The sequence below is a fragment of the Giraffa tippelskirchi genome, chromosome 3 (assembly GCF_054371585.1).
Source record: "Giraffa tippelskirchi isolate mGirTip1 chromosome 3, T2T-mGirTip1v1.2.pri, whole genome shotgun sequence".
Classification (NCBI taxonomy): domain Eukaryota; kingdom Metazoa; phylum Chordata; class Mammalia; order Artiodactyla; family Giraffidae; genus Giraffa; species Giraffa tippelskirchi.
In genome coordinates, this window is record NC_137277.1 from 79,790,386 (window position 1) to 79,816,647 (window position 26,262).

Here is a 26,262-nt window from a genome sequence, read left to right on the forward strand (position 1 = left end):
TAGAAAAGTAAGAGGATATTTTAAGGTGGCTTTTAAAGCAATATCTCTAAAATTTATCCATTATTGTCGTGGACTAGGAAAAGCATGGCTTTAAGCAAACATAGGGGAATACTCTAGGATACATCTAAAGGCAACTCTATCCCTTGATACTAAAATTTAGCTAATATAATGCTTGACTTATAAACCAGGGGATATGATGTCCAAATAAGTTTATTTTTCACATATGCAAATCTTAGTCCCTTCAGAACCACATTTTCTTGCTTTTATTTGAACTTTTGGATAGAACCTTTTCTAAAAGTTATAATCTATTGTCTTGCCTGCTTAAATATGATATATTGTCTGTAATATTTCCTTGATGATTCCAGTTCATCATTAAAGCCATCATTTGTGGCACATATGCAGAAGATGTCATATAGTTATGGGAAGAAAAATGGACAAAAATCAGAATCTCCAAATTCCAATCCCCAGAGCCTACCCTTACTGGCACTTTATCTTAAGCAACTTTGAGACTCAATAACCTCATCTATAAAATGAGGATGATAATACCTGCCATGCAAATATCAAAATGTATTGTGAAGACCTGATAAAAACAATAAATGCTCAATGAATTTTTAGCTAATATATTATTGGCATGATAAGCACTGCACACACCCAGGAAACAGATGAGGAAACAAAGCTCCAGAGATGAAGTAACTCACACATCCATCCCAGACAGTCTCCAAGACTGCTCACTACTTTCAGAGCTTTAGACTCCTCATCTAAATCCTGGGAACCATTTGTAGCAATGCAGGGCTTGTGAACTGCTTACAGAAAGTTCCTGCTGAGACATAACATCCAAGTAATAAAAATGGGAAAATGATGGGAAAGAGCTTTTGGTTTAATCTCCTGTAGCAGTCATTTATTGTTGATGTCAGACTGCGGAAAGACAATGAAATTATAAGAACAGTTCCTGATTTCAGGTTACTTAAAATGCTGGGAAGCCAGGGGACAGTAAGGGGAGCAGTTGGTTTTGAAGACAACACTCGTGAACATTATTTCAGTGTATAATAAAAGCAAATGGAAGACAGTGAGCCCAGTGGGTGGGGGTGGAACATATGCAGAGTGAGTAGATGTCAAGGAAGACTTTCTGGAGAACAGGATAGCTAAAGTGGGAAAAAGAAAAAGCTTTCCAAAAAGAAGGAATGGCATGAGCAAAGGCACAGAAGTATGAAATACAGTGTATGGAGGGAATCATGAGCAGTTCATAGAACCTGAACACGGGAAACAGTATGGGTAATAGTCAGCTGGGAGACAGTCGTGGATCAGTCATGAAGAACCTCGTGTAGAAGTCTAAGTGAAGTCATGTGGCCTGTGGTATCATTAGAGGATTTTAACCGGGAGTCATATGATCAGATTTGCATTGAGAGAGATCTTTTTGGTAGAAATATAAAGTAGGGGTCAGAGAAGGCTATGTAGACCAGAGAGACAGTTATGTGGCCACAGGATGACCTGAACTAGGGCCTCAGTAATAAAAAATTATGAAACGCTCTGGACTGCAAAAAATGCTATGTGAAAACTAAGCAGCAGCAGCTTGACACTACTGTATTTTAAGCCACTCAAGAGCAAGAATAATGAAGCTGGAGCCAAGGTAAATACTCACTCCTACTCAATGAAAGGGTTCACCCGTGTTCTCCCCATACATCCAGCATGGTACCTTGTACTAGTGAATCCCAATAAATAAATGAAGGATGGGCACCAAGTCAGGGCTGCTGGATATGTAAAACTATTTGCCTTCAGCCTAAATAGTCCCCCAACTATCATATTCCCTGAATTCCATTGTTTACTTTTGTGATGTGTCATCTTCCTTAGTCACTCTGAGTTTCTGAGAATGAAGAACCAGAGAAGCAAGACCAATAGAACTGTGTGTAAAGTAAGGACAGAGCTCACCCAGCAGCCTGAAGGATGCTCCTGGGAGGAAAGTGTGTTAGAACCATTTTTAGTGTTTTGACATGTTTTAGCTGCTCAACTGCAGCATTTTTTTCTTTTTTCTTTTTTTTAGTTTCAGATGTTCCATAGTGTTTATAAGTTGAGGCTGTCAAGAAATGACTTCTGAAACATATAAATCACTATTGGACAATAGGAATAAATAATCATCTTCATTCTACAAGCCATGAGGTGCCAGACACTAGTGCTAAGAATACTAAAATAAAGAGACTCTCACCGGGCCCTAGAGGAGCTTATTAAGACCTTCAAGGAAAGTAAAAATTGGGTAGTAGATTCCTTTTCACGTGTGTCTATTTGTTTTAACTTATTTGTTTCTGATAATACTGAAATGAATCAGGCTGAGGATCACCTGAGGAGCTTTCAAAAAATAGCAAAGCCATGACCTCAACATTACATCAACTGAAGCAGAAGGTAGGTGGTGAGCCCTGGGCATTGACAGGAAAACAAACTCTCTAGGTGACCTGAATGAGAAGCCAGGTGTAGATACATTATTATTAATTACTTGTTATTATTAGATACATTAATTGATTATTAATTATTTAAAGCTAAAGAGGGACCACACCTATGACTGTGAGAGGAATTTAGTGTCCTGATCACCACTGAAGGCAAATATATTTTGTTTAAGTCTGAGGAACAACAAACAAAAAAACCAGCTTTCTAAGTATGTGAGTGGGGGGGGGGGAGAATATTTGGTTAAGTGATGTATTTTTTTTCCTCAATCAAACCATCCTCTAACCCACTTAGGTATGAACCTACGGAGCATTTGAGCTGTCATCTAGCACTATGTTCATGGAGATTTGGGGAGAAAAATGTTATCATTTACTGCTGAACTTCTGATGGAAAAGAAACTCTGGAAGTAAATTTCCTAAAATTACTTATCTTAATTAGAAATTCCTAAAGTGACACAGAATAATCTATTAGACCATTGATGCTAGAGTAAATAATATTAATTACTTAATTGCCCACAATCTACACAAATCCCTGTATGGTTGACTCCAAAAATCCATGTAGGATATCGGGCTATATCATGATGATAATGAGGGTGGGGAAAGATGATCCCACATACTTAATAAATAATAATAAATGATAGCTAGAGATATGAATGCTCTGAAAAGTCATGGATGCTTCTGAACCATGGCATACGTTGAACAGTCTTAAGAAGGTTATAAATGATCTTTATCTGCTATGAGCTTGAATTTTGCCAGCCTCTGTGTGCTGCTGCTGCTAAGTCACTTCAGTCGTGTCCGACTCTCTGCGACCCCATAGACAGCTGCCCACCAGGTTGTTCCGTGTGCTAATGTTATCTAATTTCCACTCCGAGATCTCATATGTCATTATGATCAGAATCTATAAACTGAGCCAGAGGGGGATCCTCACAGAGTCAAATGCTCCTGCTACAGCTGAAGACAGCAACAAACCAGAATCATATTTTCCATGACAGACAGAAAAGAAGGGAGGCACGCCCTAATGTCTCTTTCCTCCTTTTGAATTTTGCCCCACTTTGCTAGCCAAGTACAAGTGGTGTGGCAAAGGGCTTTCTTATTTAGAGCTGCCATTGATGAATACTAGCATGTGCTCCAACCATGAACATCTCAGAGAAAAAAAGGGTGACTCCCTTTTCTGCATCTTTTACAACATTTACCAGAGCAAAGCTGGAAAACTTCCATTACAGGCAGAAAAGTAATCGTGTTCACCAAATTTCCCATTGCGTAGCTCTGCCTTAATTAGCCACTGAAGAGAGAAACAAGCAGGTAATGGAAGGCCTCCTTGCACATGTTTTTCATTGCTGCACACCTGGAAGCTAAGCCCTGTCATCTGTGAGTGTGGAGGAGGTGAATCGGGTTTGCACAATAAGGTCAGTGGGTGTGACTAGCTGGGTGGAGCTGCAGCTCTGGGACTGACTTCCTGAGGCCTGAAGTAGTGGCCTACAGCCCTCCACACTTGGAGTTCGATTCTCATGGCCTGCTTACCCATTCTCAGCATCTCAGAAAGTAGGTAAAATGCTGCTTGTTACAAGCAGAGCGAGTGGAGCCAAGCTCTTAGGCAATGCGAAAACTTGACAGTTTAGAATGAGTCAAAACCCTTAAGGACAGGAGCAATCTGGCATTTAGAGGGGCCAGAAGTGAAGTCTGAGGAGCAAATGCTGCTTCAGCTGCAAGGGCTCCGAAGCTGGGAAGCCTACCCAGTCCACACAGCCCCATCTTCAGGACAGTTCTGTCAAGAAAGGGAGCAGTCTGGAGTGACAGCAGACGTGCTCAGCTCCATTCACCGCAAGTGCAGTGGAAAACCTTGACCCACCATGTGCCCAATGCAGTGCAGTTTTTAATTTCCTTCTCTGGGGAGCAGAGGGGAACCATGACAACAAAATGATGCAAAGGAAGAAGAAAGTCTGCAGTTTCGCTGCTCCCACAAGTAAATGGGGAGCAGTTTCCTGCTATCCCCAAAGACGCTTAGAAGAAAATGGAATGTTCTAGGAAAGAGATACAGGCCACTTGTTAATTAATTGAACTACTTTGAAGCAAAAAGAAAAACAAAGGAAAAGTATGGAATAAAGTATAAATCAACACAAGTTAAAGAAGTATGAGGCTCCCCTGGAGATAAAACCTCCTCCCAAATGTCCTACTGGCTACCCTGGTCCCCTCCCGCCACCATGCTTAACCTGAGGGTACCCTCACCTAGGTGAGGGCCATACCCTTGCTTTAAGCCAGTGCCCACAATCCCACTTGAGCTCAGGTTTAGGAGACCCAAGTTGCTTCTGAATGCTGGGACCTCCCCATCTCATTTGTATTCTTTGAACTGTGCCTTCCACAGCAGCTTCTGCAGTTTAGTAAATTCCCCCTGAACTTGACTGCAGGGATCATGAAAATTAAATGTTGCCATTTTATTTGGTTATTTTACCTGTTCCTGAGCAATGCAAATGGGCAGTTAAATTAATTAAATCAACACTCTCCGTTACCACTCCTACTATTTCCCCAGAATAAGTTGTCACTCTCTCAAAGAGGTTTTTTCACCCCCAAGGCTGTTTTAAAATGGTAATACAACCTCTCCTACAAATGCAGGAGGACTGGCAATAAGATGTGCAAACTTACCTTTTCTAAATTTAATTAAACTCATGTAGCAAGGATGTCTTTCAGAACCATAGTCTTGAACATAGCCATATCTCATATTTGAGCATGTTTAGAGAGTTTTGCAGGGGGCGAGGCACGAGAAAAGTCTATTTGCAGAGCAGAACAAACAGACTTCTCTCCCTGCAGCCTGCCTCAAGTGGAGGGGCCTAAAGAGTCCCCTGGGAGGCTCTATGACAATCTAGAAGGGTGGGATGGGGAGGGAGATGGGAGGAACGTTCGGGAGGGAGGGAACATGGGTGTACCTGTGGCTGATTCTTGTTGATGTATGACAGAAAACCACAAAATTCTGTAAAGCAATTATCCTTCAGTTAAAAAAATAAAGGAAAAAAAAAAGTCCTCTCGGAAAGAGGACAGAGCAATGGGGTAAGGAGTATAACCTCATAACAAAGTTTGGACAAGGGAGATAGTTCTTAGCCTTTCAGCTTCTGGACCCCTTTGAGGATCTGCTGAAAGTAGTGGACCATCTCCATAGAAAAATTTCCATCTGCCCCTACAACACTCAAATTCTTACACAATTCCAGAGGCATTCTCAGAGTCCTGAAAACCTATCTATGATTTCATGGACTCAGGGAAACATTCCTTAAAATTCCTGCTTCTTGAGAATTGACCAAGAATCTCACTGCACCCAATACCCTATACCCTGGATGCAGGCCTGCTCCTGGGCAGAGGAGGCCAACGGTCCTCAATTCTGTAACACGCTGGCTACCAAGTGACCCCGCTTTGACTTCCTGTGTCTGTATTTCATTCCAAGGGGAAAGTGGACCCACTCCACCCTAGGCACTTGAAGGACAGCCATGAGCACTGGACTCTGTGCCCAGCAGAGCACAGATGCCATGCAAGTGCCACCCATGAGAGTGCCTACCAAAGTGTTATTGGCCCTCCCGAGTCCAGCCCTAACAGGGGTCCTCCTCCTCAGTGTCACTTGCATCGATAGAACGAGATGCAGTTTGGCTCAGAAGTAAAGGACAGATTTACTCATTAATCAAAGAATAGAAAGGTATGAGCTCAGGCTTTCCCGACAGGACATAGATAGGGCTGCTTTATAGGGATCTGGGCAGGAAGTGGGAAGAGTTCTCGCGGGGCTAGCAGAGTTCTCGTGAGATGGCGGAGTTCTCGCGGGGCTAGCAGAGTTCTCGTGAGGTGGCGGAGTTCTCGAGAGACAGGCACCCCTGTGCACTTGGGTCCAGGTCTCGGCAGAGGGCCCGCCACTGCCATCTTGAGTTGAGATGTAGTGGGTGTCTTTTTCACACTGGGAACTTTAGCCCAAAGTTCTTGGGACAAGGCTTCTGCATGCAGCACCTCGTGAGCAACTGAAACTAAATTAAGCACAAAGGGAAAAAAGGTTAGACTCTTATTTTATTACCCAGATTCTAATTTTATTCCCTGGGAATTGTTCATGCCGCATTACTGGTTATCTTGTCCTGCTCCTGATTCTTGAGGGGCACTGAGGGGCACAGGTCCTTCTTCAGTAACTACTCCCTGCTGATTTGGGGGTAATAATAACCCCCGGGTAGAGGAGCAGAACTTCTCCCCAGCTTCCTTTAGATGTGTTTGATTGTCATCAGGCCTCAGCCCTAACTGTTCACATCCCTGAGCAACCACCATTTAGAGTTTTATGGATTCTAAGCTTTTGGAGACCATTTAGCATGCATGGCCCAAATATTAGCAAGAGAATAATGGTCATTAAGGGGCCCAGGAAGAGTAGAAACAAAGTGACGCTAGGGCTAGGGAGGGCCTGTTTTACCCTGCTCCAGATTTGTCCAGCCAGATTAGGCTGCCGGATTTCTGCTAGACAAGTGGCTTTTTCCAGTAGTCTGTCTGCACTTGATATAATTAGGCCATGTAGGGAAAAGGCAAATGAGCCAAGATGGCAGTGGTCAGGCTCTCTGGGTCCCTATCCTCTCAGCTCTTGACCCACGTTTTGTAAATAATGATTATGTAACAGCTGAGATCATTTGTAGCACTGCACATAACCTATATAAGCACCACCTGAAAAGTTCTTGTAATCAAGTTTAGGCAAGTCGCTTTGAGTCCAGTTGCCTAATTGTTGTTTCTGCTCTGTCAGCCATTAGAGAGTAAAGCATGTCTGCCTTGCTGCTGTGAATAAAGAATATCTGCAGTTTCTATGTCTCCTCACATCTTCTTCCAGCTTCCACACAGCTTCCACACTCTCGCCTTGCCTATCCTGGGTTCTGCCAACAGTGAGATACAGCAAGACAGGCCAGTTTCATTAAAGTACAAACAACACTTCGTTTTGGCTAATGTATAGACCCTTACCTGGTCAGCTAATCTAGGCAATTTTGTTTTCCAGGACAATTCTGAACAGTGAGTCAACAGACTTTTATAACAGTTTGAAATCAAGACCGATCTAATCGGCCATTGTCTCGATGGGGGCTGTTACCTTTTTATGGTGACAAGTGTTATATTTGTTTTCTTGGGCCAAGGTCACTGGCATGCCTATGAGTACAATGATTCCTTGAAAGTAGTAGTACTGCTGCTCTTTTGGAACATTGTGGCTTCCTCTTTTTGTTAATGGTCTGATTGTAAACTTGAATCAGCTTCGGATCTGGCCCCACTGTTCCAATGGTGATATAGCCCCTTTCCTTGGTATTGTCCAAGCACTGGGATACCCAGCCTCCTGTTGAGTTTGGGTGCTTACCTAAGAACATGTAACCTCCTTATAAACCCACCAACCCTGTGCTGTTAACTTGAGTTCTTGAAGGACTGATACCCCAGCATTCTAACTACATAGGTATATCTGGGGTCTTACTGGGACATCTAGGTATCCTACTTAGCTGTGTTTTTCTCTTTTGGACTGTCTAAGTGTCATAACTGGGACCAGTTTTGACATCAATCTATTTACAGTTTGGAACTTGGACATGGTTTCCATTGCAGGTTGCAAGTGGTACTGTCCAGTTTGTAAGGGTGACATTGCCTATCAGGTAGGATTGACACCAGGGTATGCAACAATTGTTGAGTGGCTTTAAAGACCTGCAAATTTTTCCTAAAAATGAAGGTATCTAGGTCTTTTGCCTAATAGGCAAAAGTGTGCCCTGATGCTGAGGCTCACTGCTGTGGTTGGGTTTATATTGGGATTGCCTGCTAGGAGGAGAGTGGTATTTAGTGCTTTATTTTCAGTTTTTGAGGTTCCTCTTAAATACAGTTCATCTAATGGTCCTTTTCCTGTTTCAGGTTGGAAGTGATGGATCCAATAATCAGTGATGTTCCATCCTTAAATATCTCTAGTCACACTTTTATTGGTTTTCTGCTTGGGGCATGAGTCTACCATACATAAGTTCATATACACTTAACTTTTGATATTTTTTTTTAGGAATCAAAACTGTATGCAAATTATTACTTGCATTCTCACATTGAGCAAGGCAGTATTTTACGTGATTTTTAGAAGCTCAAATATGGGCCTAATGCCTCTGCGTTACCCCCTACACTTTTAGCTTTTAAGTTTTTTCTTTCTTTATTTATTTTTAATTGAAGGATAATTACAATATTGTGTTGGTTTCTGCCATACATCAACATGGATGAGCCATAGGTATACATATGTCCCCTCTCTCTTGAGCCTCCCTCCCATCTCCTAGCTCATCCCACCACACTTAACTTTAACTTATCTCTTGGAACTAACTACATGCAGAGTAGGGCAAATTGAGGGTAACTTAATTCAATTTTCTTGAGTCTCCTGGCATAACTTGGCTAAGGTTCATTTTAAGGTCTGATCATATCTCTCTACTTTCCCTGAGGATTGGGGTTGCTAGGCTAAGTGCAAGGTCCATTTTATGCCCAGGGCACTTGTTATCTCCTTGGTCACTTGGGACACAATGCTGTGCCATTATCACTTTGTAGAGCTCCTAGGAGCCCACAGTTGGATATGATCTCTTTTAGTAATGGCCTTGGCCACTTTGGCTGCAATTTGAGTTCTAGGGGGAGTGTTTCTACTCAACCTGAAAACATATGCACGGGCAGCATCTTTCTACCTGAAGCTGCCTGATGATCCAGGCATGACAATGAAATCAGCCTATCTTCCCCAGTATATGTCCCTCTGGTATGATTGGGCCTTATCTGGGGGCTTCTGGGGGTCTGGTGTTAGGGTTATTCATTGTGTAGATAGGGACTGTCTCAGCTCTCTGATGATACTTTTCATGCTAGGAGTTACCATGACATCAACTAACCAATTATGTAGGGCTTCACTCCCTTAGTGAGTTCCTTGATGAGTTTTCCTGATGGCTTGATAAGCCACAGTTTGGGGAAAGAAGCATGGCTCGTGTTCACTAACTAGCCACACGTGGCCTCCTAGATCTCTACTGAAGCCCCATTTGGGGACTTTGAACAACTGGATGGATCTAGCCTTCAAGGTATGAGGGGTAGTTGCCAGGTTAGTCATTCTAGGGCTGTCCTTTTTGGCAGTTGCTTCTGCCTTGTTTCCCTTTATTAACTCTGCCATCCCTCTTTTGGTGATCCCTACAATTAATCACTGCCAGCTTTTTTGGAAGCTGTGCTGCTTCTAAGAACTTCAATATGCTCAAGCCATGTTTCACCTGTTTATTTTCACAGTAAGCATACCTCTGTCCTTTCAAATAGCCCTGTGTATATGTAGAATGGCATACCAGGAGTCTCTGTAAACATTTAAGATCTTCTCTGCAACCAGCTACAAGGCTTGGGTGAGGGCCATCAGCTTGGCCTTTTGAACAGAAGTCCCTGGGATTAGGTTGCGTGCTTCAATGACTTGAGCCTGGGAGGTGACTGTATATCCTGCCAGCCTTTTTCGCTGTCACAAAATTGCTCCCATCTGTGAATCATTCCTTTTCAGCATTTAGGAGAAGCTCATTTCTTAGGCTGGGGCAATTGGAATAGATCACATCAATGGTTTCTATACAATCACGCTCTTGGGGCCCCCATTTCTGTGGGCAGTGGGATGGCAAGATTTATCTTGTGACAGGTATTTATAGTAGCCTCTAGGTTGTCTAAAAGCATAACCTGAACTTGAATCAACCTTATGGAAAATAGCCATCCTGCTCCCTTAGAACTCACTAAAGCCTGAACCTGGTGGGGAGTCCATATAGTAACTGGCTAACCAGATGTTAACTTTTCAGCCTCTCTTATCAGGGCTATAGTAGCAGCTACTTCCCATAGGCAAGGAGGCCATCCTTTAGCAGTTTGACCTAAGTGTTTAAAGAAATAAGCACCACTCAAGTAAGCAGCCCCAGTTTTTGAGCTAATACCTCAAGGGCAATTACCCTTCTCTCTTGAATATGAAGGTCAAAGGGTTTAGCTAAATCTGGGGGAACCAGTGCAGGGACCTGAAGTAATTGCTTTTTCAATTCTTAAAAGACTCCTCTGCATTCTGAATTCTATTCGAAAGGATCATCATCTTTCCTTTCAACTTTTCATATAGAGGCCTAACTATTAGATCACAGCTACAGATTCAGATGCAGAAAAACCCAGCCATCCCCAGGGAACCTCTAAGCTGTCTACACACAGTATTCCACCGCCATCTTGAATTGGTACAGCCCTTCTGCACACGGTCCACTAAGCTGAAGTGTCAGGCACAATAATTTCCCACTAAGAACTCTGGTCTGAAGTGGTGCTGTGTGCATGGCCTCTACACCCAGCACCCTAGGAGCAAGTGAAACTAGACTAAGCATAAAGGAAAAAAAGGTTAGACTTTATTTTTATTCCTTGAATATTGTTAATAGGCTTTGCTGGTGGCAAAAGCCTTAGGAGCTGGGACTCAAGTACCACGCCAGTGAAAAGTGGGTATAAACACTTCAGTGATCTCATTTGTTCCCACAGGCTGGTGAGGCTAGGAACATTCAAGTTATACCTAATAATTACCTTCCTTAAATTATTATTTGGGGTTTGTTACTGGAAAATGTGAGTCTAAAAGACAGGAACATTTCTGGAGTAAAGAAAGGAAGCTCTCAAAACCCCACTTTATTGAACTAATTTATTTTTAGCACTTGCATATTTAATACTGTCAAAATTATTAAGATAAGTATTGAAGACAATCTTTGAAGGAGACATCTTTGAACACAACTCTCAGGAAGGAGATCTGTGGTTAGATAGATGAATGTTTTCAACTCCAGAATTCTGTGTGGGACTGGGCACGTAGGTGAGTTAGTGGTGAAAGTTGGAGAGGCAATCACTTAATATGCAGATGTTCATTCAAGTGTCAGGAAGTCATGGGGACTTGCTGAATCTTAGGAATAAATCTGCCCCTGAAAGAGCCTCAGTAATTGAGATGTTATTGTCTTTTTGCTACTATTTTAATTTATTTAACTCCCTACTCCAGTTTGCCATCATTTTTTTTCTTTCAATGCACTGAACTATCTTAAGATACCATTGGCAAAAGCCAGAATTGCAACACAATTATTAGAATCCACACTCTCAATGTAATGGGGGAAGGGTGATGCAGGGTGCTGACAGTATTGATGTCTGAAATAGAGCAAATTTAGCTTCTGCTTGAGTTCACCTGTGAACTTGAACAGTTTAGTTAACCAGTCCTGTTCCCTCAGATGCAAAAGGAGGGATTCTGATAGATTCTCTTAAATGAACCTTCTAACCATAGTCATGACTATAATACTTTGAATTTTATATGGATCTTTGATAGTCACTTTGTATGGATCTTTGATAATCACTTTCTCTCATTTAACCTAGCCTGCTCAATAAGAGCACAGGCTCTGGAATCAGACTGCCTGCTTGGGTTCAACTTTTGGCTCTACCTTTTACCAGCTGTGTGACCTAGGGCAAAGTAGTAACCTCTCTGCGCATCTTTCCTCATCTGTAAAATGGAAATGATAATTCTTCATATGATTGCTATGACAATTAAATGAGTTGTCACATATAATAAGCTTAAAACCATATTTGGTATAGCATAACTGCTCAATGAATATCGTGTTAATTGTATTTAGTTTTAAATTTAATCCATAACTGGGTCAGTGCCTCCTTTTAATTTTTTGTTTTATTTCTTTCCTTTATTGTTTTATTATCCATCTCTTGAGGGCTCTATTTTATGACTTGTGTAATTATTTAATATGGCTAATAAATTTGAGTTTGTAATAGTCAGCTTAATTGCATCTTTAGCTAAGGGCTGAGAGAAAATTTGAAGCTGATACTTACTGTGATATCATTTGCAACTGTTCTTTTGTCCCTTTATACCACTCAAATGTCCACAATATCTTAAGTAGTTTATTTTGCTCATAAATAGAATCCAGCAATAAATCAGCATATACATAGAACAAAGTCACTCTTCCATGAAAATGAAATTGCTGAGCACTTATAAAGTGACATTTAAGAGGTACTAAGAGTCCTACCTGAAAATAACTAACCACCTATAACCTCTAACCATCCTCTTGCCAGGGTCAGTGTTTCCTTCTACATGGTCTGAAATACCTATTGTGGCTGTTCTGATGAACAAGGTATAAATCATTCTTTGGAGCCCTAGAAAAGAACTGCTTCTGTAAGTTACAGATATCTCACACACACTGTCAGTTTACTTCTCAAGGAATTTTAATATAAATGTTCTCATGTGTATCTCCCAATAAGCTTGAAGAACATGGTAGTATTATCACAATGTTACAAAGGTGGAAACAGAGAGAGAAGCTAAAAAGTTTGCCATCAATTTGCTGAGCAACCTATAAGTACCAGTATGATCTCCAGAGGGACTTAAAATAGAAGACCTAAATTTAAAAGAGCTAACAATTTAGCTTTGCTTCCTTGGAAATTAGGAATTGCATTTAGAATTTCAAGATGTGTTGCGTTAGTTACCTTGAAAAGTACAGAGAATCAACTATGGAGATCAGGAAACCAAAGCCAGGTGAGTTTCAGAGGGGAGCTCAGATGAAGAAGGGTATCAATACATGATTCTGATGGTGAAGATAGTCCACAGTGAAGGTCTTCAGTAACCCAGAGCTATGACAGAAGAGGAGTCGAGGGAGGGTGGACCCTGACTTCAGGGTCAGATCCCCAGTGCACTCAAGATAGCAAAGCCAACAGCGGACAGTGTGTCCTGGCACCTGCCCTGTATCTCACACGGCCCATGAGGTTATAAAAGCAGGTTCTAGGTACTGATTTATACAGAAACTGAAATCTCTGCCCCCTTCTGAGTAGAGGATCAGATAATGGCTTATTAATCATCAGAAAAACTTCCCTGATACTGTCTGGTTATGATGATTAGTCTTACATGTCAACTTGGCTAGATCACGGTATCCAGATACTTGATCAAACCTTCTGGATGTTTCGGTGACTGTGTTTTTGGACAACAGCAACATTTAAATTGGTGGATTTTGTTAAAGCAGATTACTCTCCCTAAAGTAGGTCAACCTTATCCAGTGAGTCGAAGACCTTAATAGAACAAAGACTGACCTCCCTCACCAAGAAGGAATTCTGCCAAAACTCTGCCTTTGGACTCAGGTTGCGGCTTTTCCTGGTCTCCAGCCTGCCAGATTAAAGATATGGGACTTACCAAAGACCAAAAGCCTCCACAATCGTGTAAGCCAATTTCCATATAACCAATCTCTTTATATATTTTTTAAAATTTTTTATTAATATTTATAGATTTATAGTCACACACATCCTGTTGGTCTGTTTCTCTGCAGAACATCAATTAATACACTGATACACAGCTTGATATGTTTCAGAGCAAAATGGCTGCTTTCTCTGAAACCGCTAAGCTTTAATATGTTTAAAACACAAGACCTTCTGTTATGTTGAGAGGCAGTGTCATGAAAGGACCTAGCACATGGGCTCTGGATGGTTTGAATCCTGGTTCCATCATTTACTATAAATTGACAGCAATAACAACCTCTCTGGTCCTCAGTTGTTCTACCTGATAATAACAGCTTCCACCTCATAGAATTTGTAAGGTGAAACATACATTCAAACATACATTCATACATACAAAGCATTTAGTACAGAATTGAGAACTTAGTAAACTCTCAATAATATTAGCTATGATGTTTCTTGCTCTCCATCTCTGGGGAATTCTTATTAAGTCAGGAATGAACAGGCCAAAGACTCAGAATCTGAAGAATTCCCTGTTAAGCTGCTGTACAACATATTGTGTGATTTCCATGATGCCTCTCTTTCTCTGCTATAAAATGAAGTAAAACAGATGGGTTGTGAGTTAATGAGCATATAAAGCCCTGTGAAGTCCTTAGATAAAAGGTACCCCTGAGCATTGCTATCACATGGCAGGCAATTGAGTGTTATTATAGGGCAGGTTTTATATTTTTAATATATTTTAAATGGTGTTTTGGTCAACAGGAGTGAGGTAAACAAAGTGATGTTAGAACAGAAACTCAAAAACAGTGGTATAATCACCTCTTGGCTTGTGCTACCTCTTTATATGCAATTCACTGCCCAAAGAGTTTGAAAGATAAAAAACCTAATTTTTCTGTGGTTTACATTTTCTGGAATCTGACTCTGATAAACAAGGCCATGCCAAGTCTTCTTCTGTGACTTGGATAAGCTCAAGCATTTGTAAGTAAATCATAGAATATGTATTCACAGCTATTCACTTTTTAATAAGCATCAAGCTAGAATCAGCATCTTTTCTCAACTGAGCCATTTTTAGAGTATTTCAGAATTCCATGGGCTTCCCTGGTGGCTCAGACAGTAAAGAAACTGCCTGCAATGCAGGAGACCTGAGTTCAGTCACTGGGTTGTGAAGGTCCTTTGGAGAAAGGAGTGGCTAGTCGCTCCAGTATTCTTGCCTAGAAAATCCCGTGGACAGATGAGCCTGGCGGGCTATAGTCCATGGGGTCTCAAAGAGTCGGACACGACTGAGCGACTAACACTTTTACTTTCACTTTCCAAAATTCCATAATACTTCCAAGGATACCAAACCTAATCTGTGAATTGCAAAGATAACCTACTTTTAGTCACTGAAGGAAATATAATAAAAATAACCATATTATGCCCAATGTGTAATAGATATTTCCAGAAGTAGCATGGTTTAGAACTACACCTGGATTTTAGTTCTGTTTCTAGCACTTATTAGGTATGTGACCTTGGCAAATCACTTAGCTGTTTTTTGATTTTTGTTTGTTTGCTTGTAAAATATAGTAATACACAATTTATAAGCTACTATGTGAAAAGTCACTTCACTTTCCTGCATTGGAGAAGGAAATGGCAACCCACTCCAGTGTTCTTGCCTGGAGAATCCCAGGGACGGGGGAGCCTGGTGGGCTGCTGTCTATGGGGTCGCACAGAGTCGGACATGACTGAAGCGACTTAGCGGCAACAGCAGCATGTGAAAAGAATCTAACCCAATGCCTAGCACATATTAAATATTTCTTCTCCTATGGCCCTGTGGTGAAAAATCATATAACTTTGATGTGACCCAAGAGTCCTCAGTTTTTTCACGTCATTTTCTTGAGGGTTAAACTGAATTCACATAATATAAGAGTTATAATTTTGGTTGCTGCCCCCAAACATCTTAGCAGAATTAACAGGATTCTCTGAAACTGCTTTTTAACTCAAATTCCCTAGCTTGGAATTTTATGTAGTAATGAGAATCAATGGGACCAAAAGCAGAACCCACATAGCCTACTATTCCTGAACCCACTGCCAAGGATTACAGACCAGGGCCTGAGCCAAGCAAACCCACAGCCTTCTGGTGTTCCCTGGAGGCCACCAGTAGCATACCTCTTCATGCAAGGATCTTTAATCTCTGACAGGCTTTAAAGGGAGACTCAGAGCCTCGCTCTTACTTGTGTTAGGTTGTGTATATATATATATATGTGTGTGTGTGTGTATATATACACACACACATATATATATATATACACACACATATATATGTATGTCAAGTGTTCGCCATCAGACACCAACATCCATTTTGCTTTTCTCATACAGAGGCATTATCTTTCTATGCTTATTAACTTTCACTGTCTTGAATGTCTGACTCCTTTCAAAGAATAATGATAAATATTAGAAAGAAGGTCATAAAAACCAACTCCCAGGGAAATGCAATCAGAATCACAAGATAACACATCAGATTTTTAGGATGGCATGTGTGCATACTTAGTCACTCAGGCATGTCCAAGTCTTTGCAACTCTGTGGACTGTAGCCCACCAGGCTCCTCGGTCCATGAAATTATCCAGGCAAGAATACGGGAGTGGGTTGCCATGCCTTCCTCCAGGGGATCCTCTCAACCTAGGGATTGAACCCAGGTCCCCACATTGCAGGCAGATTCTTTACCATCTGAGCCACCAGGGAAGCCCAAGAATTCTGGATTGGGTAGTCTACCCCTTCTCCAGGGGATCTTGCTGACCCAGGAATTGAACTGAGGTCTCCTGCATTGCAAGTAGGTTCTTTACCAGCTGAGCTACCAGGGAAGCCCTTTAGGATGGCTACTATATTAAAAATAAAAAATAAAAACAGAATAACTAGTGTTGGTAAGGATATGGAGAAATTGGAACCCTAGTGCATTGATGGTAAGAATGTAAAAGGGTGTAGCCACTATGGAAAATAGTTTTTCTTCAAAAAATTGCACATAGCATTATCATGTGATCCAGCAATTATACTTCTGGGTATATATCCAAAGAACTGAAAGCAGGAACTTGAACAAATATCTGCACACCCATGCTTATATAGCAGCATTATTAACAGTAGCCAAAAGGTTGAAACAACCCAAGTGTCCATCAATGAGTAAATCAGTAAACAAAATGTGATATATAATATAATGGAACATTATTCAACCTTAAAAATATAGGCAATGCTTTTTTAAATTTATTTATTTTTTATTGAATAATAATTGCTTTACAGAATTTTGTTGTTTTCTGTCAAACCTCAACATGAATCAGCCATAGGTATACATATAATCCCTCCCTTTTGAACCTCCCTCCCACATCCCTTCCCATCCTAGCCCTCTAGGTTGATACAGAGTCCCTGTTTGAGTTTCCTGAGCCATACAGCAAATTCTTGTTGGCTATCTATTTTGCATATGGTAATATAAGTTTCCATGTTACTCTTTCCATAATCTCACCCTCTCCTCCCCACTCCCCATGTCCATGAGTCTATTCTCTATGTCTGTTTCTCCATTGTTGCCCTGTAAATATATCCTTCCGTACCATTTTTCTAGATTTCATATATATGCATTAGAATATAATATTTATCTTTATCTTTCTGACTTACTTCACTCTGTATAATAGGTTTTAGGCTCATCCACCTCATTAGAATTGACTTGAATGAGTTCCTTTTTATGGCTGAGTAATATTCCATTATGTATATGTACCACAAGTTCTTTATCCATTCATCTGTTGTTGGTCATCTAGGTTGCTTCCATGTTCTAGCTATTGTAAATAGGGCTGCAATGTACAATGGGATACATGTGTCTCAGTTTTGGTTTTCTCAGGATATATGCTTAGGAGTGGGATTGCTGGGTCATGAGGTGGTTTTATTTCTAGTTTTTCAAGGAATCTCCATACCATCTTCCATAGTGACTGTATCAATTTATATTCGCACCAACAGTGCTAGAGCATTCCCTTTTCTCCACACCCTTTCCAGCATTTATTGTTTGTAGACTTTTCAATGATGCCCATTCTGACCTGTGTGAGGTGATATCTCATTGTTGTTTTGATTTGCATTTCTCAAATAATGAGCGATGTTGAGCATCTTTTCATGTGTTTCTTAGCCATCTGTATATCTTCTTTGGAGAAATGTCTGTTTAGGTCTTTTTCCCACTTTTTGATTAAGTTGTTTGTTTCTCTGGTATTGAGTTGTATGAGCTGCTTATATATTTTGGAAATTAATGCTTTGTCAGTTGTTTCATTTGCTATTATTTTCTCCCATTCTGAGGGTTGTCTTTTCACCTTGATTATACTTTCCTTTGCTGTGCATAAACTTTTAAGTTTAATCAGGTCCCACTTGTTTACTTTTGTTTTTATTTCCATTACTCTAGGAGATGGGTCATAACGGATCTTGCTTTGATTTATGTCATCAAGTGTTCTGCCTATCTTTTCCTCTAAGAGTTTTATAGTTTCTGGTCTTACATTAGGTCTTTAATCCATTTTGAGTTTATCTTTGTGTTTGGTGTTAGGAAGTGTTCTAATTTCATTCTTTTACATGTAGCTGTTCAGTTTTCCCAGCACCGTTTATTGAAGAGGCTGTCTTTGCCCCATTGTATATTCTTGCCTCCTTTGTCAAAAATAGGTACCGAGAGGTGCATGGGTTTATTTCTGGGCTTTCTATCTTGTTCCATTGGTCTATATTTCTGTTTTTGTGCCAGTACCATATTGTATTAATGACTGTAGCTTTGTGGTATAATCTGAAGTCAGGAAGGTTGATTCCTCCAGCTCCATTCTTCTTTCTCAAGACTCCTTTAGCTATTCGGAGTCCTTTCTGTTTCCATATGAATTGTTAAATTTTTTTATCTAGTTCTGTGAAAAATGCCATCGGTAATTTTATAGGGATCACATTAAATCTGTAGATTGCCTTTGGTAGTATATTCATTTTTACAATATTGATTCTTCCTACCCAGGAACATGGAATATCTCTCCATCTGTTTATGTTGTCTTTGATTTCTTTCATTCAATTCAGTTCAGTCTCTCAGTCGTGTCCAACTCTTCATGACCCCATGGACCGCAGCACGCCAGGCCTCCCTGTCCATCACCAACTCCTGGAGTTTACTCAAACTCATGTCCATTCAGTTGGTGGTGCCATCCAACCATCTCATCCTCTGTCATCCCCTTCTTCTCCTGCCTTCAATCTTTCCCAGCATCAGGGTCTTTTCAAATGAGTCAGCTCTTCACATCAGGTGGCCAAAGTATGGGAGTTTCAACTTCAACATCAGTCCTTCCAATGAATACCCAAGACTGATTTCCTTTAGGATGGACTGGTTGGATCTCCTTGCAGTCCAAGGGACTCTGAAGAGTCTTCTCCAACACCACAGTTCAAAAGCATCAATTCTTTCTTTCATTAGTGTCTTATAATTTTCTGTGTACAGTTCTTTTGTCTCCTTGATGCTGCTACTGCTGCTGCTGCTAAGTCACTTCAGTTGTGTCCGACTGTGTGTGACCCCATAGACGGGAGCCCACCAGGCTGCCCCGTCCCTGGGATTCTCCAGGCAAGAACACTGGAGTGGGTTGCCATTTCCTTCTCCAATGCATGAAAGTGAAAAGTGAAAGTGAAGTCGCTCAGTCATGTCCAACTCTTAGTGACCCCATGGACTGCAGCCTACCCGGCTCCTCTGTCCATGGGATTTTCCAGGCAAGAGCACGACTGAGCGACTTCACTTTCACTTTTCCCTTTCATGCACTGGAGAAGGAAATGGCAACCCACTCCAGTGTTCTTGCCTGGAGTATCCCAGGGATGGCGGAGCCTGGTGGGCTGCTGTCTATGGGGTCGCACAGAGTTGGACACGACTGAAGCGACTTAGCAGCAGCAGCAGCAGCAGTACTGGAGTGGGGTGCCATTGCCTTCTCCTTTGTCTTCTTAGGTAGGTTTATTCCTAGATATCGAATTCTTTTTGTTGCAATGGTGAATGGAATTGATTCCTTAATTTCTCTTTCTGATTTTTCATTGTTAGTATATAGAAATGCAAATGATTTCTGTGTATTGATTTTGTATCCTACAATGTTGCTAAATTCACTGATTAGCTGTAGTAATTTTTTGATACTATCTTTAGGGTTTTCTATGTACAGTATCATGTTGTCTGCAAACAGTGAGAGCTTTACTTCTTTTCTGATCTGGATTCCTTTTATTTCTTTTTCTGCTCTGATTGCTATAGCTAGGATTTCCAGAAATATGTTGCATAATAGTGGTAAAAATGGACACCCTTGTCTTGTTCCTGATCTTAGAGGGAATGCTTTCAGTTTTTCACCATTGAGAATAATGTTTGCTGTAGGCTTATCATACATGGCCTTTACTGTGTTGAGGTAGATTCTTTATATGCACATTTTTTGAAGTGTTTTAATCATAAGTGGGTGCTGAATTTTGTCAAAGGCTTTTTCTTCATCTAATGAGATTATCATATGGTTTTTATTTATCAGTTTGTTAATATGGAGTATCACATTGATTGATTTGCATATATTGCATATATTGCATCCCTGGAATAAACCCAACTTGATCATGGAATATGAGCTTTTTGATGTGTTGCTAAATTCTGTTTGCTAAAATTTTGTTGAGGATTTTTCCATCCATGTTCATGAGTGATATTGGCCTGTAGTTTTCTTTTTTTGTGTTGTCTTTGTCTGGTTTTGGTATCAGGGTGATGGTGGCCTCGTAGAACAAGTTTGCATTGTTCCTTCCTCTGAAATTTTTTTAAAGTGTTTTAGAAAGATAAGCATTTCAGTTCAGTTCAGTCACTCAGTCGTGTCCAACTCTTTGCGACCCCAGGAATTGCAGCACTCCAGGCCTCTCTGTCCATCACCAACTCCCGGAGTTTACCCAAACCCATGTCCATTGAGTCTGTGATGACATCCAACCATCTCATCCTCTGTCATCCCCTTCTCCTCCCGCCCCCAATCCTACCCAGCATTAGGGTCTTTTCCAATGAGTCAACCCTTCGCATGAGGTGGCCAAAGTATTGGAGTTTCAGCTTCAACATCAGACCTTCCAATGAACACCCAGGATTGATCTCTTTTAGGATGGATTGATTGGATCTCCTTGCAGTCCAAGGAACTCTAAAGAGTCTTCTCCAACACCACAGTTCAAAAGCATCAATTCTTCGGTGCTCAGCTTTCTTCACCGTCCAACTCTCACATCCATACATGACCACTGGAAAAACCATAGCCTTGACTAGACGTACTTTTGTTGGCAAAGTAATGTCTCTGCTTTTAAATATGCTATCTAGGTTGGCCATAACCTTCCTTCCAAGGAGTAAGCGTCTTCTAATTTCATGGCTGCAGTCATCATCAGCAGTGATTCTTGAGCCCAAAAAAATAAAGTCTGACCCTGTTTCCATTGTTTCCCCATCTATTTCCCATGAAGTGATGGGATCAGATGCCATGATCTTAGTTTTCTGAACATTGAGCTTTAAGCAAACTTTTTCACTCTCCTCTTTCACCTTTATCAAGAGGCTCTTTAGTTCTTCTTCACTTTCTGCCATAAGGGTGGTGTCATCCGCATATCTGAGGTTATTGATGTTTCTCCCGGCAGTCTTGATTCCAGCTTGTGTTTCTTCCAGCCCAGCGTTTCTCATGATGTACTCCGCATATAAGTTAAATAAGCAGGGTGACAATATATAGCCTTGACGTACTCCTTTTCCTATTTGGAACGAGTCTGTTGTTCCATGTCCAGTTCTAACTGTTGCTTCCTGACCTGCATACAGGTTTCTCAAGAGGCAGGTCAGATGGTCTGGCATTCCCATCTCTTTCAGAATTTTCCACAGTTTATTGTGATCCACACAGTCAAAGGCTTTGGCATAGTCAATAAAGCAGAAATAGATGTTTTTTTGGAACTTGCTTGCTTTTTCGATGATCCAGTGGATATTGGCAATTTGATCTCTGGTTCCTCTGCCTTTTCTAAAACCAGCTTGAACATCTGGAAGTTCACGGTTCATGTATTGCTGAAGCCTGGCTTGGAGAATTTTGAGCATTACTTTACTAGCATGTGAGATGAGTGCAATTGTGCGGTAGTTTGAGCATTCTTTGGCATTGCCTTTCTTTGGGATTGGAACGAAAACTGACCTTTTCCAGTCCTGTGGCCACTGCTGAGTTTTCCAAATTTGCTGGCATATCGAGTGCAGCACTTTCACAGCATCACCTTTGAGGATTCGAAATAGCTCAACTGGAATTCCATCACCTCCACTAGCTTTGTTCGTAGTGATGCTTTCTAAGGCCCACTTGATTTCACATTCCAGGATGTCTGGCTCTAGGTGAGTGATCACACCATCATGATTATCTGGGTCGTGAAGATCTATTTTGTACAGTTCTTCTGTGTATTCTTGCCACCTCTTCTTAATATCTTCTGCTTCTGTTAGGTCCATACCATTTCTGTCCTTTATTGATCCTATCTTTGCATGAAATGTTCCTTTGGTATCTCTAATTTTCTTGAAGAGATCTCTAGTCTTTCCCAATCTGTTGTTTTCCTCTATTTCTTTGCACTGATCGCTGAGGAAGGCTTTCTTATCTCTCCTTGCTATTCTTTGGAACTCTGCATTCAGATGGGAATATCTTTCCTTTTCTCCTTTGCTTTTCCCTTCTCTTCTCTTCCCAGCAATCTGTAAGGCCTCCTCAGACAGCCATTTTGCCTTTTTGCATTTCTTTTCCATGGGGATTTTCTTGATCCCTGTCTGCTGTACAATGTCATGAACCTCTGTCCATAGTTCATCAGGCACTCTGTCTATCAGGTCTAGTCCCTTAAATCTATTTGTCACTTCCACTGTATACTCATAAGGGATTTGATCTAGGTCATACCTGAATGGACTAGTGGTTTTCCCTACTTTCGTCAATTTAAGACTGAATTTGGCAATAAGCAGTTCATGATCTGAGCCACAGTCTGCCCCTGGTCTTGTTTTTGCTGACTGTATAGAGCTTCTCCATCTTTGGCTGCAAAGAATATAATCAATCTGATTTCGGTGTTGACCATCTGGTGATGTCCACGTGTGGAGTCTTCTCTTGTGTTGTTGGAATAGGGTGTTTGCTATGACCAGTGTGTTCTCTTGGCAAAACTCTATTAGCCTTTGCCCTGCTTCATTCTGTACTCCAAGGCCAAACTTGCCTGTTACTCCAGGTGTTTCTTGACTTCCTACTTTTGCATTCCAGTCCCCTATAATGAAAAGGACATCTTTTTTGGGTGTTAGTTCTAGAAGGTCTTGTAGGTCTTCATAGAACCGTTCAACTTCAGCTTCTTCGGCGTTACTGGTCTGGGCGACTGCGACGGCTCGGCGCAGAAGCATGGCCAAGAGGAGCTAGGCCCGGCTGGGGGCCGGGAGCCGAGGGCGGCGGCCGAGAGGGGCTAGTTAAGCATTAGCTCTTCTTTAAATGTTTGATAGAATTCTCCTGTGAAGCCGTCTGGTCCTGGGCTTTTGTTTTTTGGGAGATTTTTGATCACAGCTTCACATTCAGTGCTTGTAACTGGGTTGGTCATAATTTCTATTTCTTCCTGGTTCAGTCTTGGAAGATTGAACTTTTCTCAGAATCTGTCCATTTCTTCCAGGTTATCTATTTTATTGCCATATAGTTGTTCATAATAGTCTCTTATAATCCTTTGTATTTCTGCATGTCTGTTGTAACATCTCCTTTTTCATTTCTAATTTTGTTGATTTGATTCTTCTCTCTTTTTTTCTTGATGAGTCTGGCTAAAGATTTGTCAATTTTGTTTATCTTCTCAAGGAACCAGCTTTTAGTTTTATTAATCTTTTCTATTGTTTCTTTCATTTCTTTTTCATTTATTTCTGCTTGGATCATTATGATTTCTTTCCTTCTACTAATTTTGGGATTTTTTTGTTCTTCTTTTTCCAGTTGTTTTAGGTGTAAAGTTAGGTTGTCTATTCGATGTTTTTCTTGTTTCCTGAGGTAGGATTGTATTGCTATAAACTTCCCTCTTAGAACTGCTTTTTCTTCATCCCGTAGGTTTTGATTGTCATTTGTTTCTAGAAATTTTTTGATTTCCCTTTTTATTTCTTCAGTAACCTGTTGGTTATTTAGAAATGTGTTGTTTAATCTCCTTGTGTTTCTGTTTCTTACAGTTTTTTCCTTGTAATTGATATCTAGTCTCATAGCATTGTGGTCAAAGAAGATGCTTGATATGATTTCAGTTTTCTTAAATTTACTGAGGTTTGATTTGTGACCCAAGATGTGATCTGTCCTGGAGAATGTTCCATGTGCAATTGAGAAGAAGGTGTATTCTTCTGCATTTGGATGGAATGTCCTGAAGGTATCAATGAGATCCATCTCATCTCATGTATCATTTAAGACTTGTGTTTCCTTATTAATTTTCTGTTTTGATGATCTGTCCATTGGTGTGAGTGGGGTGTTAAAGTTTCCTACTATTATTGTGTTACTGTCAATTTCTCCTTTTATGTCTGTTAGTGTTTGTCTTATGTATTGAGGTGCTCCTATGTCGGGTGCATACAATTGTTATGTCTTCCTCTTGGATTGATCCCTTGATCATTATGTAGTGTTCTTCCTTATCTCTTGTAATCTTTATTTTAAGGTCTATTTTTCTGACATGAGGATTGCTACTCAAGCTTTCTTTTGCTTCCCATTTGCATGGAATATATTTTTCGATCCTCTCACTTTCAGTCTATATGTATCTTTAGGCCTCAAGTGGGTTTCTTGTAGACAGCATATATATGGGTCTTGTTTTTGTATCCATTCAGCCAGTCTCTGTCTTTTGGTTGGAGCATTCAGTCTATTTACATTTAAAGTAATTATTGATATATATGTTCCTATTGCCATTTTCATAACTGTTTGGGGTTGATTTTGTAGATCTTTTTTCTTTTGTTGTATTTCTTGACTATATAAGTCCCTTTAACATTTGTTGTAAAGCTGATTTGGTGGTACTGAATTCTCTTAACTTTTGCTTGTCTGAAAAGCTTTTTATTTCTCCATCAATTTTGAATGAGATCCTTGCTGGGTACAGTAATCTTGGTTGTAGATTTTTCCTTTTCAGTACTTTAAATATATCCTGCCAGTCCCTTGTGGCCTGCAGAGTTTCTGCTGAATGATCAGCTGTTAAGCATATGGGGTTTCCCTTGTATGTCACTTGTTGCTTCTCCTTTGCTGCTTGTAATATTCTTTCTTTGTGTTTAGTCTTTGTCAGTTTGATTAGTATGTGTCTTGCATGTTTCTCCTTGGGTTTATCTTGTATGGGACTCTTTGTGCCTCTTGGACTAGATTGACTATTTCCTTTTCCATGTTGGGGAAATTTTCATCTACAATCTCTTCAAAATTTTTTCCTACCCTTTCTTTTTCTCTTATTCTTCTGGGACCCCTATAATTTGAATGTTGGTACATTTGACATGGTCCCAGAGGTCTCTGAGACTGTCCTGAGTTCTTTTCATTCTTTTTACTTTATTCTGTTCTTCAGAAGTTATTTCCACCATTTTATCTTCTAGCTCACTGATTTGTTCATCGCTTCAGATATTCTGCTATTGATTCCTTCTAGAGTATTTTTAATTTCAGTAATTGGGTTGTTTGTCTCTGTATGTTTATTCTTTAATTCTCCTAGGTCTTTTTTAATTAATTCTTGCATTTTCTCCATTATGTTTTCAAGGTTTTTTATCATCTTTACTATCATTATTCTGAATTATTTTTCGGGTAGTGGGTTTTTGATCATCTTTACTATCATTATTATGAATTCTTTTTCAGGTAGTTTGCATATTTCCTCTTCATTTATTTGGACGTCTGTGTTTCTAGTTTGTTCCTTCATTTGTGTAGTATTTCTCTGCCTTTTCATTATTTTTTTTAACTTATTGTGTTTGAATTCTCCTTTTTCCAGCTTTCAAGGAAAGACTGAATTCTTTCCGTGAAGAAGGTTGAATTCCTTCTTCCTTTTGATTTCTGTCCTTCTAAGTTTGGTCCAGTGGTCTGTGTAAGCTTCATATAGGGTGAGATTTGTGCTGAGTTTTTGTTTGTTTGTTTTTCCTCTGGTGGACAAGGCTGAAGGAGGTGGTAAACCTGTCTGCTGATGATTGGGTTTGTATTTTTGTTTTTTTGTTGCACCAGGGTGCTACTGGTAGTTGGATGTGGCTGGGTCTTGTATTCAGGTGGTTTTGTTTGTGTGAGTTCTCACTATTTCATACTCCCTAGCATTAGTTCTCTGGTAGTCTAGGGTCTTGGAGTCAGTGCTCCCACTCCAAAGCCTCAGGGCTTGATCTCTGGTCAGGAACAAAGATTCCACAAGTGGTTTGTTATGGCATTAAGTGAGATTTAAACAAATATCCAAAAATGAGAAACCAAAGATGAATCCCAGACAAATGGCAGTTACAAAATCAGGCAAATAATAATTAAAATAATGGAATATACACATATACATATACACCCATAAGCAAAATCAAAACAGTCCAACAAAAATAAAGTACAATGGATTAACCTGGCGAACAAACGAAACCAAAACTTACATCTACCGGAACAAAACTAACTAAAGCACAAACTGGAAAACAAAACTAAAGCAAAGTGTCAATTGGGAAATAAAGCAATGAAAATAAAACTAACAAATATGTTGAGAGGAAAGGAGGGAAAGAAAAGAAAG

General features: G+C 40.4%; 1 long non-coding RNA gene across 2 annotated transcripts in view; it reads left to right on the forward strand.

The window, feature by feature from the left end:
• The first annotated feature begins 6,248 nt into the window (after window positions 1–6,248).
• Window positions 6,249–26,262, forward strand: part of LOC145541872 (uncharacterized) — an 88,159-nt gene continuing 68,145 nt past the window's right edge. The window contains exons 1-3 of one of the 2 annotated variants that reach the window (XR_014079382.1): window positions 6,260–6,453; window positions 7,177–7,331; window positions 13,437–13,610. This is a non-coding gene — a long non-coding RNA (uncharacterized LOC145541872). Of the gene's footprint in view, window positions 6,454–7,176; window positions 7,332–13,436; window positions 13,611–26,262 lie in introns of both variants that reach the window. The other variant, XR_014079381.1, reaches the window with a different exon arrangement.